A 6,288-nucleotide genomic window follows, 5' to 3' on the forward strand; every position below is an offset into this window, starting at 1 on the left:
TATCCCAGGGTGACTGATCATCAGTCAGCCAGGAAAGACATGCATCCAGTGTTGCCCTCAGACTCAGTGAGTTTTCTGACAGCTTTTTCCATGATTTTATATATGACAACTGGCCTACATGGAATATGTAATTTTGCGTGTGGGACATGAGTAGTTTTGGTCAATCACGCAGTGCCTAAAAGAAGCATTACAATACACTGCCAAGGGCATGTATCCCTAAGGAATGGGTGTATAATCCACAACTGCATAGCCAGGAGGCCCCCAAATGTTTTATAGGCTACCAGCCATTGAGGATGCTTTCTGTTGGCTCTCCCTTTTCTTAAGCAACAAATGTACTGTACTGTAGCAAGAATTTGCCCTGTGATTTTTATGAAAGTGTTAAGGTCCTCTGACAAAGATTTTTGTATTATTTTGGATAGCTATTGAGAAACAATACATATTCTACTTATTATTCCCTCCCAAAAATAATTTGCTATAGGATATTTCCGTATCTTGTACAACAGATTTCCATTCTCTGCTCTATTTTTTTTTCATTTACAGTACTGCTGCTTTTTCATTCTAACAGGTATCCAGTATGCTGTACATGCCATTTTGTAATGAATTCGTTTAACTTTTAGGTCAGTGGTAGATCTATTGGTGTTCTGCACAACTTGTTCGACAGTTTGCTGTTAGCAAGGCAGTTTTACTCTTTACTCCACGCTTCCCTTAATTTGCTTGGTGGACATTAGCTGATATAAGGAGAAAGCTACAGATTGTTATCTTTGTCAATATAGTAACATATACCATTAACAAAGTTTGGTTGGGACTGTCAGTTCATTAATTAGTGACGATCTGTTCTATTATTTGCCTTACTTGCAGATATTATTCTGGCTTCTTTCCCAACTGTCTCTCTTTTTGAACTTTGAAAATGAAAGAAAGCTTATTCTATGGAATAGTTGGTTTGTATACTTCATTCCTTTTATTATCAATTGAGTGACAAGATTTTTCTCTAAAGAACATCAATTATATTTTATATTTATGTAAAGCCTTTTATCCCAAAGCAATTTATCAACTATATACATACAGGAACCTCCAGAGTGGGAGTCAATGGAAACACAGAACAATGGGATGAACGGACAAGTATTAGTCAGGACACAACAACAAAATCCCTATACTTTTATTAAAAGTACCATGGAATCTTTAAGATCCATATAGAGGAGACAGGACCTTAGTTTTTAAGGTCTCATGCAGACACTCAGCTAGTAAACTGCAAGGAACTCAATTAATCTACCTCAGAAAGATGAAGGACTCCATAAATCTTCCCAGGTTTCATGGATTCCAGAGTTTAGAAGGGAGTGAGGGACTATGTGAATGGATCAAATAAAGAGTCTCTAGTTCATCAGTAACATTAAAAAACTACTGTACATTTTATTTTTGCTGAGAGAAAAACAAGCGGTATTCTGTAATTAACTATTTAGCAAAATATCCAAGCCCCCTTCCTCAATTCATAATCCTGGAGTATCTGAGGTCTACAGCCACAACCTTCACATTTTTTCTAAGAGAGCAGGCTTTATATAGAATTCTACTATCCCCTCACCAAATTTTCTTATAGTATAATAGCAATCCACTTGCAGTTTCTCCTAAAAACAAACCACAATCTCCAATATGTCTAATCTGTTATGTCTTCATTTAGGTCTGTATCAAAAAGATCTCTTCTCAGATTAAACATAATACACATTTGGGTTGATGCTACATATAGCAGGACCACCTCACACTAACCTCAGGAGGCCCATTTTACACTGCAAATGAGAAGGCCTATTTACGCCTCCAGATGAGGAGAAGAAAGAGAGAACACTCCATACTCATACATGCTCACATAGGGAAGGTAGTTAGCACTCCTGTTTTCTTAAGCAAAAAATCTCCAAATCCTCATAGAAATATGGCTTTCCAGCTACCCTAGGGGAGGTAGAGAAAAGCTGGTCTTCCGCCTCCTCCTACCCTTCTCCAGGATTCCACTTTCAGGGATTCACCAACACCACCACAGTTAGCAAGTACAAAGTATACCAAAGCGCAGTCCACAGATTCAATTCAAATGTCCCTAAAAGTAAACTTCTGCTCCATCTTTTATCCCATAATCAGATAACAGTTGTGAGTGAGAGGAATTTATCCCTTCAGATTTTGAACCTATGTATTTCAAACCTGTTGTTTAGACTGCCCTGCAGTTCTAAAGATATTGAGTTACTCCACAGTTTTCCCTAAAATGTTAAGGAAGGTGGAGGCAAGCCAATGAATAGTTTCTATAGGCACCCTGAGCGTAGATAAAATCTGGAATTGTTAAATTACACTGCTCTACAGCCAAAATGCTTCTGAAATAAATGTAGTCAAACTTTACTAATTCTGAGTCACTGAGAACGAAAATGATGCTTAAAATTGTTGATTGGCTCTAGTTTTCAAGATATGCTATTGGGTCAGTATATACGACCCTTGACTTGGGAATGGTGGAGGATAAGTGAGTTATAAAGGGAAGGTATCTCAATTTAAACCAGAAATGACTAAAATACATCTTTGACTGGATCTATGAATAAATCTATGACTGGGTTTGGACAGTACTTGCTTTTTAGGCAAAACAATGAATGATGCAATCTGAAGCTGGTATTGCGTCATACATGATATGAATTGCATCATGTTATTCCTAGAAGTCATGGATGATGCAATCATAAGGAAGCTTACATCACTCTGCTGAACAAATTGCCCTATATCAGCTCTAGAAATCATACAGTGTCGTGCTCTCTTATTTGTCAGTGTTTGATTTTGCAAAGGGACATATTTCTGTTTAGCCGAAGTGAGCAGAGATGCCTCGTACTTGTGTGAACAGTGCAGATAACTTCTGCTATGTTTGTGGTGAAGTGACTTTTGCATCACAAGAGCGCAGTATAACCACTATGGTTAAGAAAGCCTATCACCTTTATTTTGGCGGCAAAATTGGAGATCAGGACAAGAGGTGGGCCCCACACATATGCTGTAACACTTGTGCAACAAATCTTCGCCAGTGGTTGAACAGGAAAAGGAAATCTATGCCTTTTGCAGTGCCAATGATTTGGAGAGAGCCAACAGATCATACAAGCAATTGTTACTTCTGCATGGTGCCTCCAGTTGGGAAAGGTGTGTCAAAGAAGAAAAAGTGGACCGTGCATTATCCAAACATTCCATCAGCTATTCGCCCAGTACCCCATGGAGAAGGACTGCCGGTTCCTGATGCACCAGAATCATTCTCACTTGAGTCAGACGAGGAAGAGGAAGAGGATGAAACTTCTGGTCCTGAACCACCTATGTCACAGGACCCACATTTTCTCCCATCCTCCTCCTCTGAACCACACCTCATAATACAAGGTGAACTGAATGACCTTGTCAGGGATTTGGAACTACCCAAGAGTAAGGCAGAGCTGTTGGGCTCCAGACTACAGCAGTGGAATCTCCTGACAGGTAATGTTAGGGTTTCCATGTTCCGTGACCGTCAAAAGGATCTTGTCCCATTCTTCTTCATGGAAGGTGATCTTGTAGCCTGCAACAACATCGATGGTGTGATGGCAGCCCTCAACATCGTTCACGATCCAGATGAGTGGAGACTGTTCATTGATTCATCAAAGACGAGTCTTAAAGCTGTTTTACTGCCTAATGGCAATGTTTTGCCATCAATTCCAGTTGGTCATGCAGTCCATATGAAGGAAACCTATGACAACATGAAACAACTTTTGAGGTGCATAAACTATGACCAACACCAGTGGCAGCTTTGTGGCGATTTGAAGATTGTTGCTCTCTTGCTTGGTCTGCAAACTGGATACACAAAGTACTGCTGTTTTCTCTGCGAATGGGATAGTCGTGCAAGAGATTCCCACTACATCAAGAAAGATTGGCCACTCCGACAATCATTGGAGCCTGGGAGGAAAAGTGTTCAGCATCCACCACTTGTTGAATCAAGAAAGATTTTGTTACCACCCTTACACATCAAGCTGGGTCTGATGAAGAACTTTGTCAAGGCCATTGACAAAACACAAGCAAGCAAACAGCTTTGAAGTACCTCCGTGGAAAATTTCCAAGGTTAAGTGAAGCTAAGATAAAGGAAGGTGTCTTTGTTGGTCCTCAGATTCGTGAACTTCTTCAAGATGATGCATGTGACCATGAACTGCGTGGCAAGGAAAAGACAGCATGGAAAGCCTTCCAGTTAGTGGCAATAAATTTTCTCAGAAACAACAAGGCAGACAACTACAGGTTGTTGGTGGAAAACCTCCTCAAGGCATACAAAAGCCTTGGTTGCAACATGTCACTAAAGATACATTTTTTTGCACTCTCATCTAGAGTTTTTTCCACCGAACTGCGGAGCAGTGAGCGACGAGCACGGCGAGCGATTTCACCAGGACATTGCAACAATGGAGAAACTCTATCAGGGCAAATGGAGCTCATCAATGCTTGCAGACTATTGCTGGACAGTGATAAGAGATGCTCCATTTAATGAATACAAGAGACAAGCCAAGAAGCACCGAGTAGACACTAAATAGGACTGAACTATGTACATAATAGTTTTTTGCCTTTTGTTTCATAATAAATTTTATTTATATAACCCTTTTCCTGATTTTTAAAGTGTTACATAAACAGGACAGGTGAAATATTATCATGTAAAGCAACCATAAACGCATGAAAAGACCTAGATTTACAATTTATGGTTAAAACTCTACTATTACACAATATACATAGACATAAAATGTAAAAACTTAAATATCTTAGAAACAGTAGCCAATCAGTTGTTTTAATTGTCATATTTGAATTCAGCACATCAAAATACATAATAAATAGCACATTTTATCTCTGAAGCAGACGACTTCTCAAAAATTGTAAACCAGTGTTATTACTTTTGGTATTAATTTGGATGAAGTTAAGGTGAGTAGATGCTTTCAGAGAAGGGAACATATAGGTGCAGAAATAAAAAATGTACACCATTCTTTTTAAAGTAATCCTGGAATTATCCCTACTTGTGGTATTCCCAAGAAGAAATGAGTTAATTAGTTCTTCAGAAAGTGCTTTCCAAGTTTTTCATAGTGTCTTTGATTAGGGTTGCCAGGCGTCCGGTTTTCGTCCAGAACACCCGGTCGAAAATGGACCCTGGTGGCTCCGGTCAGCACTGCCGACCAGGCCATTAAAAGTCCAGTCAGTGGTGCTGCGGGTCTAAGGCAGGCTAGTCCCTACCTGTCCTGGCACCGCGCTGCACCCCGGAAGTGGGCAGAAGGTCCGGGTACTAGGCGGGGGGGGGGCAGGAGGATCCGCGTGTTGCCCCCACCCTGAGAACTGGCTCTGCACTCCCATTGGCTGGGAAATGCGGCCAATGGGAGCTGGGGTGGTGATGCCTGAGGGCGAGAGCAGCGCGTGGAAATTTAAAATGCATTGCTGGATCAGGGTCTATGGTCTTTGACACATTAAAAGTTTCAATCTGATAAATACAATCTATAGCAATATTTTGATATGGGTATTAATTCTGATTCAATGTATGAATTTTACATTTTCTAAATCTAACTTTTTTTAATAATGCCTACTGCTTCAAGGTATATCATCTCCACACCTACCTTTTAAAATAATTTTTCCCAGCCTATAATTCCTTTGATATTACTATCTTGCCTTAAAGCTAGGCCTAATGAGAGAACAGTCAGTCTGGTTGTTATGGAGTAGACTGGAAGATGTGGGTTCAATTCCTAGCATAAGCATCCTGTGTAACCTTGGACAAGTTACTTTCTGTCCCTTAGCTCTCCATTTGGAAAATGGGGATCATAATCCCCTGATTCTCAAGCACATTATTTCTTAGATGCTACAGTGATGACAGCAATTTAAGTATGCAGATGGATAGACAGAATGGTTCTATTAAAATATCAAGCCATGAAGGAAAGAGAAGGCAAACATATCATATAGGGGAGAATGTATGTAGAGGCTCTTTGTTAAAATATTGGCGGTATATTACTGCTACATAGTCTAGCATTTTACAGTGCTTTAAGAAAAGATACATCAGGATAGAGCATATATTTGAAAGTCTTTGAAATACTCAGCACTTAGTACTAAAAATTTTAGCAGGAAAATAAAATAAACTCCCCAAGTTATTAGCCATTTTTAGATTGCAGAATTACACATTATTTAGTTTTCATTTGAAACTTACTTTGTAGTAGTATTAGAAAGCTCACTGGTAGATTGATTTCCTTTTCAGGAAATTCGGTGCAAGCTCTCCCATAAAGATTTTTGTTTGTTGATATCTTGGTATAAACTGTATTT

General features: G+C 39.4%; 1 protein-coding gene across 5 annotated transcripts in view; it reads right to left on the reverse strand.

Moving 5' to 3' along the window:
- FBXL13 (F-box and leucine rich repeat protein 13) overlaps nt 1-6,288 on the reverse strand; it is a 164,117-nt gene that overhangs the window by 62,346 nt on the left and 95,483 nt on the right. The window lies entirely within an intron of this gene.

This window comes from Chrysemys picta, chromosome 1, assembly GCF_011386835.1.
Source record: "Chrysemys picta bellii isolate R12L10 chromosome 1, ASM1138683v2, whole genome shotgun sequence".
NCBI classification, from domain to species: domain Eukaryota; kingdom Metazoa; phylum Chordata; order Testudines; family Emydidae; genus Chrysemys; species Chrysemys picta.